Source organism: Phacochoerus africanus, chromosome 12 (assembly GCF_016906955.1).
Source record: "Phacochoerus africanus isolate WHEZ1 chromosome 12, ROS_Pafr_v1, whole genome shotgun sequence".
Lineage (NCBI taxonomy): Eukaryota > Metazoa > Chordata > Mammalia > Artiodactyla > Suidae > Phacochoerus > Phacochoerus africanus.
Window position 1 is genome coordinate 25135622 of NC_062555.1, and position 13658 is coordinate 25149279.

Consider the following 13658-nt stretch of genomic DNA (forward strand, 5'->3'; position numbering starts at 1 on the left):
GGACAAGCCGACCCATCTGGTCATTAGAGCCTGGGGGGAAGAGACCCTTCTCTTCCTGTAGACCTCGAGGCTTGGTTTTTTGGTTCTGTTTTGTTTTTGTTTTTGTTTTGCCGCACCACGGCATGTGGAGCTCACGGGCCAGGAATCAGATCCGAGCCACAGCTGCAACCTAAGCTGCACCTGCGGCCATGGGCGGATCCTTAACCCACTGTGCCGGGGTGGGGGTGGGGGGTGTTGAACCTGCAAGGACTCTCCCAAGATGCCATGGATCCCGTTGCGCCACAGTGGGAACTCCGACCCCGCAGCCTTGATGTCACTGAGGTTTCTGTTGAACAACTGGGCTTAAGAGAGTTTGGAGGACTGTGCACAGGCAGTGGGTGTGCAAGGGGGCTGAGGGCGTTTCAAGCAGAAGGAACGACCCGAGTAGAGGCACAGAAAAGCCAGCTCAGTGGATTTCGTTGGGAGATTTGAGAAGAGCCTGTGAGTTCTGGCCGGGGAGTGAAATCCAAAAAGATGAGATAGAGATTTAAGAGTAGAAGCATAAGAGTAGATCTGAGGAGTTCCTGTTGTGGCGCAACAGAAATGAATCTGACTAGTATCCCTGAGGATTGCAGGTTTGATCCCTGGCTTTGCTTAGCGGGTTCAGGATCCAGCATTGCCATGAGCTGTGATCACAGACACGACGTGGATCCAGCGTTGCTGTGCCTGTGGCTGTGGCCAGCAACTGTAGCTCCGATTGGATCCCTAGCCTGGGAACTTCCATCCATATGCTTTGGTTGTGGCCCTAAAAAGCAAAAAAAAAAAAAAGAAAAAAAGAGAGAGAGAGTAGGTCTCAGCCAGATGGAGAATTTGCCCTTACCTCAGTGGACCAGGCCAAGGTGGGGGATGGAAGGTTCCAGAACAAGGAGTGAGATGAGACAACAACCGTGACTTGTTCGTAAAGCAAATGGATGAATGAGAATCTGTGGAAGACATGGTGTCGTAGGCAGGATGCCTGGTGTGACAGAGATGGCAGGAGGAGAGACTCCGCTGTAGCTTGTCCCCATGGCCTGTATGCCTGCGTGACCAGTATAGTTTCTTTGCAGATTCAGCCTGCCAGAGGCTGATAGCTATTTTGTTTCTTACAAATGAACAAAACCAGCTCAAAGCCACACACCAGATTAATGAGAAGTCCAGAATCTCCCTCCTGGTGCTCCCCGGCCGCTTCCTTAGTTTCGCTCTCAGCTGCCCCAGGTGCAGGCTCCCTTGGTGTCTGGGGAGGACCGTCCGCCATATCCCCTGCCTGGCACTCATTGGGCATCCTGTGCTTCCCTGGGCCCTGCATCCGCTTCTCCAGGCTCACACCCAGCCATCCCATCCCTGGCCAGTGGTCCAGGAACCCAGCACAACTGGCTCAGCCCTCCCCAGGAAGGGGGGGCACTTTCTGGCCTCCCTGGAGGCCCTCCCACAGGAGGTAGGAAAACCCTCCCCTTCCCAAGCCTTGAGACACAAATGACAACCCCTTTCCCAGCAATATGACCTCCCTAAACATTACCTCCAAACACAAAAGGTCACAAACAACTGCTTCTCCAAAGACAAAGTTGCTCAGGTGCGGCGGCGGCGGTGGTGGCACCTCAAAGCTGACTTACCCCACTAAGAAACCCCAAGTGATTCCAGGGTCAGAGAAAGAAAGAAGAAACAGAGAAAGAAAGAGAAAGCTAGGGCATGAGAGCTGCCACTGCATTTGTACGGTAACTTTTTTTTTTTTTTTTTGGTTTTAGGGCTGCACCTGCGTCATATGGAGTTTCCCAGGCTAGGGGTTGAATGGGAGCCGCAGCTGCAGGCCTACACCACAGCAACGCTGGATCCTTAACCCACTGAGAGAGGCCAGGGATCGAACCCACATCCTCTTGGATCCTAGTTGGGTTCATTAACCACTGAGCCACGAAGGGAACTCCTGTATGGTAACATTTTTCGTAGTAGGTTATTATTATTATTTTTTTTTTGTCTTTTGTCTTTTTTGTTGTTGTTGTTGTTGCTATTTCTTGGGCCGCTCCCGTGGCATATGGAGGTTCCCAGGCTAGGGGTTGAATCGGAGCTGTAGCCACCGGCCTACGCCAGAGCCACAGCAACGCGGGATCCAAGCCTCGTCTGCAACCTACACCACAGCTCACGGCAACGCCAGATCGTTAACCCACTGAGCAAGGGCAGGGATGGAACCCGCAACCTCATGGTTCCTAGTCGGATTCGTTAACCACTGCGCCACGACGGGAACTCCAGGTTATTATTATTATTTTGTTGTTTCACTGGGAGTTTTCCTTAACATGGTATATCCTGTGTCTATGACAATCTGAGCAGTAGCATTTGCTCATTAGATCTTCGTGGAGGAGGGAAGAGGGTGGACAGGGAAGCTGGAAGATGGATTTGAGATTCAGCCTGTACCTTCCGCACGGCTGGCTCTCTGCTGGGCGCTGTGCACGCTTTATTTCATTTACACCTCCCCACCACCTTAGAAGGAAGGTATTATGATTATTCTGATTTTACTGATTTAAAAAAATGAAGAAATAAATCAGATGAATAAATGCATGAATGACAAGGCCATTTATCTCATCCTTTCCATCATGCCAAGAAGAGTTGCCTTCCTGAATTAGAAAATATTTTTCAAAAAGTCAAGGAGCAAAAAAAAAATATTAAAAAGAGATTACAGCAGTATGATCCCTGAGCCATTCAGTAGAGGATGAAAATAGCTTTGTGATCCACAGCCTGTCTTCCTAAAGTTATGGTTATCATGAGTTAGAACCTGCATTAATTCAGAAATTAAAATAATAGCCCCGTGTGTGGCAAATTCTGATGACACACTCTGTGATTTTCTGAGCACCTATTAATATTCTCCTGAACTTTAGTTGGATCTGGATGGTTTCCAGTAAGAGGATCCAGTTTAAATGTTCTACTTCACAGAGAAAAAGCAATAAAATGGAGTGAATCTGAAAAGGTTGGTTTTACATTAAATAGGACTGAAGTACAAACTCTGCAGTGATCCGTATAGAGCCTGCATTTTGAAACAGGGGAAAGGGCCTTTTCTACACATCTGGGGCGGGGGGAGGTGTCAGTGGACACTTCTGGAACCATCGAGCACACTTGGAACCGTCTCCGTGGAGAATATTCACAGGTAAAGGCAGACCTCTGAGGAAAGAAAGGCTCTTCAAATAAACCCCATGCATGTTCTTGAAACGTATTATTATGCTTTCTGGAAATTAGCCCAAGGTTATAAAATAAACGGAATTCTGCAGAGTTTCGCCATCAAGTCACCCTTGCAATCAAAGATCTTGAAGGAATAGCCCTGCACGAAATTCCAAGACATAGACACTCATGGTTGGCTCTTTCTGCCTCGGCTTCCGGGCCTCTGTACTGGGGCAGCTCGTGCTGGCAGGTCCCTTCAGAGGTGGAGGTTGCCACGTGGTCACAGTCTTCAGCCTTGGGCTGAGAACCCTTAGACTGTTGAACCTGGGCGTCTGATTACCCCGCACCTTCTGATGCTCCAAAGATGGGCCCCCTGAGGACAGAGCGGGGTGGACTGGAGGGCAGAAGTCACCTGTAGAAAGAGCTGTGCCCAGAAGGGGTTTCGCAGCCTCATCCAGCACTTGGTCCGTTTTCCTGCTGTTCAGAGGTGCAGCATTCTGGCTCTGCCCTCACGGCGCTGTTGGTATCACAGAACCAATAACTGGGGTGAGGAGGAGAGGGCTACAAAGGCACCGAGATATTCTATATTTGATTTAGACGTGCCCTCCCTGGAGCTACCTGTGGACAGGTCAATACAGGGCCTCTCACTGCGGGCGCAATGGCATGCCAGGGCAGATGGGAGAAGGGAAGGAGGACGGAGGGAGAGAAATGAAACATCCAACTTCTGAGATGAGAGGGGTTTTTGTGATACTAACAGCGCATTTGAAATGCACATTTAAAAGTGTTCCACCTACCCTTGGATGATGGCCACAGCTCCACTGGTCATACTCAGCCCAGCCTGCACTGAGACCATGACCATGGGGGGTTAGTAGCACCAGATTCCTACCCCCACCTCATCCCTTCTTTGCTGTGTGCACCTGTCCTACCTGGGCCTCAACTTTCGCACCTGTAAAATGGAGATACGCCAGCCTTGACTCTCAGAGGGTAAACTCGGACGTCCAATGGGATGATGTCTGCAAGTACATGTGACACAAATGCGGAAACGAGATGGCTGTGAGACATGGCACCTTCCTCAAGGACGCCTGGGCCAAGGAGCCAGGGCTGGTCCCGCCCTTCATCAGCCTGGCCTTGCCATCATGCTGCCCACACTCAGCCCTACCGCAAGCACGACATCCTGATCAGCCAGCTCATCCCCCGCCACCTTACCCAGCACCCCTCCAAGAGATGGGGACGTGCCCAGCCACCCCCGGACCCCAAGGCCCAAGCTTGGAGGGGCTGGAGAAAGTGTGCACACCTCTGTGGACCAGAAGGGGCCCCCGTCCCTGTGGCCCCCAGTAAAAAGGTGCAAACAGAATAAATAGACACATTCCACGAATAAAACAAACTAGCGAATATAACAAAAAAGAAACAGACTCACAGATCTAGAGAACAAGCGAGTGGTGACCGGTGGCGGGGGAGGGGGAGGAGCAGGGAGGGGCAAGATAGGAGGAGAGGCTTGGAAGGTACAAACTACTAGGTATAAAATAAATAAGCAATAAGGACGTATTGTACAGCACAGGGAATTGTGCCAATGTTTTATAATAAGTATCAAGTGGAACGTAACCTTTAAAAGCTGTGAATGACGATGTTGTATAATATTACACACCCACCATAATCCAATGGGAAAAAAGAATGCAATTTTAATGAAGCTAAGGACATTTTATGTTTTATTTTTTCCTTGTATTATTTTAGCCTGGTAACATGGTAGGAACTCAAATATATTCATTGAATGAAGATCTTGCCTCCTGATCTAACAGTAGTGGCCACGCTGCTTATTCTCTGTTCTTCAGCCCACGCTTGTGCTTCTCAGCCAGAGGCTTGATCAACACACATACCCCCAGCCAAGATTTTTTTTTTTAGTTCTGCACCAGTGGCATATGGAGATTCCCAGGCTAGTGGGTGAATCAGAGCTGCAGCTGCTGGTCTACACCACAGCCACAGCAACGCTGGATCCTTAACCCACTGAGCGAGGCCAGGGATTGAACCTATGTCCTCATGGATCATAGTCAGATACATTTCCACTGCACCACAAAGGGAACTCCCCAAGATTTTTATGTGCCCTGGTGGGGGCTGGAGGGGTTGTGTGTTTCAAAAAAAATCTCCCCAAACATTTCCACCATGAACCCCCACCTCCCCAGTTAGGCCCCTAAGCTCAACTCCTCCAAGGAACCCACTGAGGACCGATAAGCTCCCCAGACCCTCCAGAACGTGAATGGCGGCGTCAGGCACAGCATCCTCCCCTTTTGTCCTCACGTGGTTTCTCTCTCCGAAGCACGTCTACTCCTGTGCCAAGGCCGTCTGGTCCCCTGGGGACACAGCTGCGGCTGGACAGGCCTCTGGCACAGCAAACAGTTCCAAAGGTCTGAATTTAACGAAACACATCTTTTCTAAAGCCATTTTATAAAGAGATAGCAGGTTCCAGTGGGAGGTAAAGAGACACCCCTCCACCCCGGGAAGCCATGAAACTTCCTGCATTCTAGAGGTGCCAGCAAAGCAGTTTAGAAGGAGGCCAAACCCAGCTGAGAGTCCAGAGAAGATGACTTTGGGGTGGGCCTCCAAGAGTGGGTACCACCTTGGCCGCTGAGGGCAGGGGAGACGAGAGGTACGTGCATCCTGCATCCCAAGCTCTGCCTCATCTGGTCCTCGCAACCACCCAAAGAGGTAAGATTTCTAGTAGCCCATTTTCCAGATTAGGAAGCCAAGGCTCAGAGAAGGTAACTGAGGCCAATAGCCAGCTGGTGCCAGGACTAAGATTTGACCCTCGCTGTCCAATGACTACTTCATGCTCCCAGAGAAAGTTGGAGGCATCAATTCTCAAAGAGAAACTGAAGGAGCCCCCAGATGGGAACTCCAAAAAGGAGCTCTTTTAGGCTTTGCAGGCAAGGGGCGAGTGGCTCCCATGTGGGTTGGGGCCTTGGGGAGGAATGAGAGCATCTGTATCTGGAAAGCCCTTGACGTCTACCTGATGATGGAGTCTCTGCGGCGGAGGCAGCCCAGCCTCCCTGGCCTCCGCCTCTCCCCCCATCTTTTTTGCACAGAACCTGGACTCCAGCATCAGGTATAGGGTTTCAGTTTGAAAGGACTTCTGTGGCTGGGTGGTGGTGATGGCTGTCCAACAGTGTGAATGCACTTAATGCCACTGAACTGCACACTTAAAAATGGTTAAGGTTGGAGTTCCCGTCGTGGCTCAGTGGTTAACAAATCCGACTAGGAACCATGAGGTTGTGGGTTCGATCCCTGGCCTTGCTCAGTGGGTTGAGGATCTGGCGTTGCCGTGAGGTGTGGTGTAGGTGGCAGACTCGGCTCAGATCCTGAGTTGCTGTGGCTCTGGCGTAGGCCGGTGGCTACACCTCCGATTGGACCCCTAGCCTGGGAACTTCCATATGCCGTGGGAGCGGCCCAAGAAAATGGCAAAAAGACCAAAAAAAAAAAAAAAGGTTAAGGTGGTAAGTTTTAGGTTATGTATATTTTACCATCTTTTTTTGGCCACCTCGTGGCATATGGAGTTCCTGGGCCAAGAATCAGCTTTGGCCACGCCGGATCCTCAATCCACTGTGCTGGGCCAGGAATGGAATCTGCACTCCAGAGACACCAAGGATCCCATTGCGCCATGGCAGTAACTCCCACCACAATTTTTTTAAAACCCCACTGCAGGAGTTTCTCATGGCTCAGCAGGTTGAGGATTCAGCCTTGTCACTGCTGTGGCTCTGGTTACAGCTGTGGCTTGGGTTCAGTCACTGGCCAGGGAACTAGATGCTTTGGATGGAGCCAAAAAAATAAAATAAATAAAATAAAATCCCACTGCAATCGGCCAAAGACAAGGTGGCTTTGATGCTCACTGTGCTGGAAGACTGAAGAGGTCTGGCCCCAAGCTCCCAAATCCCTTGTGAGGTAGCCTCCAAACCAGATGCTGAGCCACCCCTGCCTCCCCAGGGGGCCTGCAGTGCAAGGTGGGGAGTGGGCAGGAAAAGTGAACCAGTGGGAAGGGGGGACCTACCCTGTACTCTTGGAGAGTGTGGGGAGACCCTTCCACTCCACCCACATCCCAGATGAAACAAGGCAGAGGTGCCAGGGGCTGAAAAGGAAAAGGACCTGCCGGCTCAGCTTCCTGATTCTCTGCAAGGACCACTGAGTGTTGCACCCATGGGTGGGTCTGTGCCAGGTGAGCTCGAATAGTCAGTCAACAAACAAGCATGTCCTGGTCTACACCAAGGCCCTGAGGTTGCACTGAGTGAGAGCCTTTGTCCTCCCCTGGATCCCGGCAGGGGGTTGACAGGTGCAGGGACAGTTACAGTCCCATGTGGTAGGATCTGGGGGAGGGGTGCACTCAGGATCAGGGTGGCAGGATTATCTGGGAACGCTTCCCAGAGGAGGCAGGCCTTCCCTGAGTGTTGAAGGAGTAGGGGAGATTATTAGAAGGGATTGGGGAGGAGGAGTGGGGCTCCCAAGTCGTGGGAAAAATCCAGGCAGGCCTCTCACATTCTCTCCACCCCCCCACCCCCACCCCCCCTCATTGGTCCTGGGTCCTGCTGACCGACTACAAACTACAAGGAAGACAAGGCCGTGATGGTCGGCTTGGCTGCCTGCTTAAGAATTCAAAGAATAGGTGATCACTAAGACTGACTCCCAGGAGAAACTGAAGGAGCTCTTGAAAGATAATAAATTCTCTATACGATGAGGAGCAAGTCCTCAGTGAGGCACCCCCTCGTCCCACCTCCCCATGAGCAGAGCAGAGCAGAGGAGCAGAGAGACAGAAGGTGGCCGTGGAAGGATGCCCGGCAGCATGTTTTTGTTTCTTCCGCACATGGTTTCCAGAGGGACCAGAGCCGCCCCTTCAGGTAAACACCCACCCACACAGCTGGGGAACAGGATGTGCCCCCCAAGCCCACCTGCAAGCCAGGCCGAAGCTCCTTACATCCATAATTACCTGTGCTCGGAGTTCCTGTCGTGACTCAGTGGAAACGAATCTGACTAGGATCCATGAGGACACAGGTTCGATCCCTGGCCTCACTCAGTGGGCTAAGGATCTGGCGTTGCTGTGACTGTGGCACAAGGCCAGCAGCTGCAGCTCCCATTCAGCCCCTAGCCTGGGAACCTCCATATGCCCCGGGTGCACCCCCCCTAAAAAAAAAGCATAATTACCTGTGTCCCAAGGCGGGTTCCCAGTGATGCTCTGGCCAAGACATCCAGAGGCCAGCACTGGCCCTTCTGGAGAGAAGCCTCCTGCCCCACATCACCTCCTGGGCCTTCACACTTTCTCTCCTCTACCCTGCTCACCGCCCCCATCTCTCTGAGGGTTCTAATCTTGGGCCCCAAGAGCAAAGAGTTATACCGAGACCTCCTGGAACCTTCCTCACAGCTCCTGCTGTGTATTCTCCTTTCCCAGGTATCCCAGAGGGCGACTTTCAGGACCACAGGAGAAAGATGTGATCAGTCCAGAAATTGCTGACTTCAGCCTGACTCCTCTGGCCGGGAGTCCAACCCTAGAGACAGCGAGAGGCCAGGGTTGGGGGGTGTGGGGGGGGGCGTGGCAGTTGTGGTTCATTTACCATGTTCCTGGGATGCGTACCAGGGAGCCACCTCCTCACACAGCGTGGAGGCTGGGCTGTGCACCCACGTTTCCCATGATGACATCCACAGCAGGGGGGTCCCTTGACCACATCCTCACAGCTAGGAAGTGGGGGTCAGGGCGGTGGGCGGCAGGGCTTGCTCAGGTCTGGCCACCCCCAAAACTCGTAACTCACTAAAATATGCTGTCCCCGGAGATGGGGATGATGCCTTTGAGCAGGTAGCAGAAAGCAAACGCACGTGGTCTCGCGGGTGTTTCATGTGGCAGTAAAGATAACACTTTGCCGCCTTGTGGAGACACAGCGGACGGCGGACGTCCCTCCCAGCCTCCCAGCCCTGTAGACACTAGTCTGGGTGTCCTCTCTCTGTCTCTCTCTGTCTCCTTCTGTGTCTCTCTGACTCTTTTTCTCTCTCTGTTTCTCTCTCTCCCTTCCCTACTCGCCCTCATCTACTGGTTTCCCCAGTAGAGTTTTACAGCCATAATAATATAGTCCATCTTCTAGAGCTTAAGGCACTTTTACATATTATCTCATTTGTCTTCGCAGCATCTCTATAAGGTGAAGACTTGACAGAAATAGTAAAACAATTCTCAAGCGCTATAAAGGAACGTCCAGGTGGTTTAATGCCAAAGCACGGAGATGCCGGGGGTCCACGAGACAGATGCTTCCAGAAGATGCACTGAGCCTGTCGGCATATGAGGCGGTGTAGCAGCCTGCATCTCACGCCTTCTACAAGCCTAGAAGTGGGCTGTTTTAAGAAGAGAAGATGTGCTGCGGCCTCAACCTGAAAGAAGGAATTAACTCTGCCTGGGGCATCCTCTCTGAAACGAGCATGGGATATGTGTGCTCAGCTTTGAAGGATGGCTAGGATTTTTCTAGGTCGGGAAGAACAGAATGATCTGTAACCGAGACGTGCCAGCGTCTTGGCTGTTTGGGGCTCATGGGGTTGGATAACCAGATACCGTGGTGGGCAGTGGAATAAAGATGTGATTCCAGAAGCCTTGGTGCTTTTCCCAGGGGCCAAGGTTTTGTGCTCCACGCTGTGACTGCACCCAGAGCTTTAGGACATGGCCCTGCCCACGTGGAGTTTATAACTCCTGGGGGAATAGATCAGTAGACACTGAACCATTGGAATGCCATCGCTTTAGAGGATTAGACCTGATTCTCCCACTAAGGGAAGTAAGTCAGAAAGAGAAAGACAAATACCACATGTATCCCTTATATATGGAATCTAAAATATGGCACAGATGAACCTATCTACAGAACAGAGACAGACTCACAGACATGGACAGCAGACCTGAGGTTGCCAAGGGGGAGGTGGAGGGAAAGGGATGGAGGGGGATGGACAGGGAGCTTGGGATGAATAGATGCAAACCCTGTTACATTTAGAATGACTAGACAATGAGGCCCTGCTCTATAGCACAGGGAACTATGTCCAGTCACTCGTGGAACATGATGGAAGATAATATGAGAAAGAGACTGTGTATAGATGTGTGACTGGGCCACATTGCTGCACAGCAGAAATTGACAGAACACTGTAAATCAACTATAATAAAATTTTTTTAATGAAAACTTTTTTTAAAAAGAAATAACTTTCCAAATAAAAATCAAGCTGGGGAGGGTCAGCCCAAAAGTCATCACGGGAGATCGTGGAGGTGAACTGGGAGAAAAGGAAAGCATTTAGGTTGGCAAGGGGCTGGGGCAAGGGGTGCGGGGCAGTGTGTGGGGAAAGCCTGGGGTGGGAGCCCATTAGACCCCTATCCTCTCAGCATCACCTCTGTCCCCAGACCGGCCTTGATGAGATTGGTACTTGTGCACTTGGATGTCATTACTGATTGGTACTTGGGTGTCATTATTAATCAGTACTTGGGTATCATTACTGATACTTGGGTAACATTGATACTTGGGTCATCATATCAGTCTCTTGGTTACCATCATTGATTGGTACTTGGGTATCATTATTGATACTTGGGTAACATTGATACTTGGGTCATTATATCAATCTCTCTTCTATGTGGAAAGTCTACCATGGCTCCTTTTTTGGTGGGAAGCAAGCTAATCAAGTGGCCGTGGGAGCATCTAGGTCCCTGACTGGAGGATGGAAAGGTTGCAAGCCCTTGAACTCACATCTCCGCCTGCCTAGTCGTTTGTCTTGGCAGATGGAGGCTCCAGCATTGTTTCTCATGCCCGTGACCTTCTGAGAGATGCTGGCTGACCCAGGGCACTCTAGAGAACTTGAAACAATTAGTTTTTGAATGAATGACTGAGTGAATGGGTGAGAACCTGAATCCTCTTTCCTGTCCCGTCCTGTGCCCATCACAGGCAGGTCACCAGAGTCCTGTGCCTGATATTTGTCACCCCTTGATATCCAAGGGGGATTGGTTCCAGGACCCCCACAGATACCAAAATCCACAGATGTTTAAGTCCCTGATATAAAACAGTGTAGTATTTGCATATACCCGACTCGCATCCTCCCTCCCACCTTAAATCAACTCTAGATTCCTTATAATACCTGGTATGATGGCAATGCTGTATAAATAGACGTTCTGAGCCACAAAGTCAATTTTTGCTTTTCGGAACCTTCTGGAACTTTTTTCTTTCCAATAGTTTTGACCTGCCATTGTTTGAATCTGCGAATGGGGATGCAGAGAGTCGAATGTACTTAACTTCGTCCCAGTGTTGCTCCAAGTGCCTTACTCATACTCTCCCTCATTCCCCTGACTTCCCTGGGGATGTTCACACATGTCTGACAGCTGAGAAAATGGAAGTTCAGGGAGGTTGTTAATAACAGCGCTGATAGTAAAGTCAACGATTGCCGACTCTCGTTGAGCACTGAATGTGTGTCAGACATTGTCTAAGTGGTATAAACACATCAACCCACTTAATCCTATGACAACCCTGTGAGGTAGCCATTTTGAAGATAAGAAAACCAAGAATGGGGTAAGTGATGCCACAAGTTCTTACGGCAAGTGAATGCGGGATGGAGAAGATGAACCGGCCCTAGGAAGGCAGGTGCAATCAACAAAAATGGGAAGTCACAGGAGTTCCCGCTGTGGTGCTGTGGAAACAGATCTGACTAGTATCCTTGAAGTCGCAGGTTCAATCCCTGGGTTAAGGATCTGGTGTTGCCGAGAGCTGTGGTGTAGGTCAAAGATGCAGCTTGCATCCCACGTGGCTGTGGCTGTGGCTGTGGCTGTGGCCAGCAGCTGTAGCTCCGATTCGACCCCTAGCCTGAGAACTTCCATATACTGCAGGTGTAGCCCTAAAAAGCAAAAAAAAAAGGAAGTAACTTCAATCCCCTCCTGCCCTTCTTGCACGGGGCGGGGGGGGGGGGAGGGTCCATCCCCAAAGCAGAGGGCAGTGGCCACTGGTGGGTTTGGGCCCCTGCCCCTCCAGACTCAGGGCCACTGAGACAGTTCACCCCTCCCACCACGGCTGACATGGAGCTGTAGCTCTTTCGATAATAAAGGCTCTGGGAATGACTTAGAGAAGGAGAGTTAATGAGTTCACAGCAAACAGGGCAGGAGCCTGATTGTTCCCACTGCAGGGAGTTGGCCAAGCCCCTGGGAAGTTCTGTCCTTCTGCACCTGCCCGAATGGAAGTGCAGGGTCCTCTTCTTCCATCAGGGACCAGACTCACCACCCAGAATGGAGAGGGACTAAAGAAGCTTCCCTCCAAGCTGCCCCTGGCCCATCCCACCCCATCCTGCCTTGGCGGGATTACAAGGTGACCATCAATGATCTTGTGGATCCTGACTGCCCCCGCCACACACACCCCATGGATGTAGAGAACAGAAGCTGGGATGTCAGTAGAGGTGCCTGGACTCCTGTTCCTGTTCCACCGCCTGGAGACTCAGCCTTTGTAAGCTCACAGGACCGGCCGTGTATGGAGAGCAGCAGGAAGGGCTCAGGTGTGAAGGAAAACAGTCTGGGTTCAAATCTTGACTTTTTCATTTACTAGCTGTGTGACTGTGGCTGCATTTCTAAACCTCTCTAGGCATCAGTTTTCTTTTAACAAAGGAAGAGAGAGAAAAAGAAGAATGAAAGAAAGAAAGAAAGAGAGAGAGAGAGGGAGAGAGAGGGAGAGAGAGAAAGAAAGAAAGAGGGGGAGAGAAAGAAAGAGGGCGGGGCTGGCAACGCGGTCAGGCCACGCCCCCACGCCGGTACCACCCGGTGTCCTTCCGTGAGCTTTGATCTGATTGGCCAGCGAGACCCCTCCCTCTTTTCCTCCGGGACTGCTTGAAGACTAGCCTCCATCATGAACGGCACAGTAACTCTCAGGACCAGGAGGTTCATGACCAACTGACTGCTTCAGCATAAAGAAATGGTCATCCATGTCCTTCACCCTAGGAAGGCAATAGTAGCTAAGGCAGAAATTCGGGAAAAAGCTAGCCAAAATGTACAAGACTACACCAGATGTCATCTTTGTCCTTGGATTCAGAACCCGTTTTGGTAGTGACAAGACAACCGGCTTTGGCATAATTTATGATTCCTTGGATTACGCAAAGAAAAATGAGCCCAGACACAGGCTTGCAAGACACGGCTTATATGAGAAGAGAAAGAGCTCAAGGAAACAGAGAAAAGAACGCAAGAACAGGATGAAGAAAGCCAGGAGAACTGCAAAGGCCAATGTTGGTGCTGGCAAAAAGAAGAAGTAAAGATTCTGCAGTGACTGTGCAAAATTTCATGAGGGGCCTAATAAACTAAGAACTTAAAAAAAGGAAAAAGAAAGAAGGAAGGAAGGAAAGAAAGAGAAAGAAAGAAAGAAAGAAAGAAAGACAGACCTTACCTAATGAAATAAGTTAGCATATATAAATGGCCTATACAGCACAAATATTAATCAAATACAACCAGTTTCCTTCCCCATCCCTAAAACAGAACCAGCCTTGCCTGC

General features: G+C 50.6%; 1 pseudogene; it reads left to right on the top strand.

The window, feature by feature from the left end:
• The first annotated feature begins 13022 nt into the window (after positions 1-13022).
• Positions 13023-13422, top strand: LOC125112925 (40S ribosomal protein S24-like; annotated as a pseudogene).
• The last annotated feature ends 236 nt before the right edge of the window (positions 13423-13658 follow it).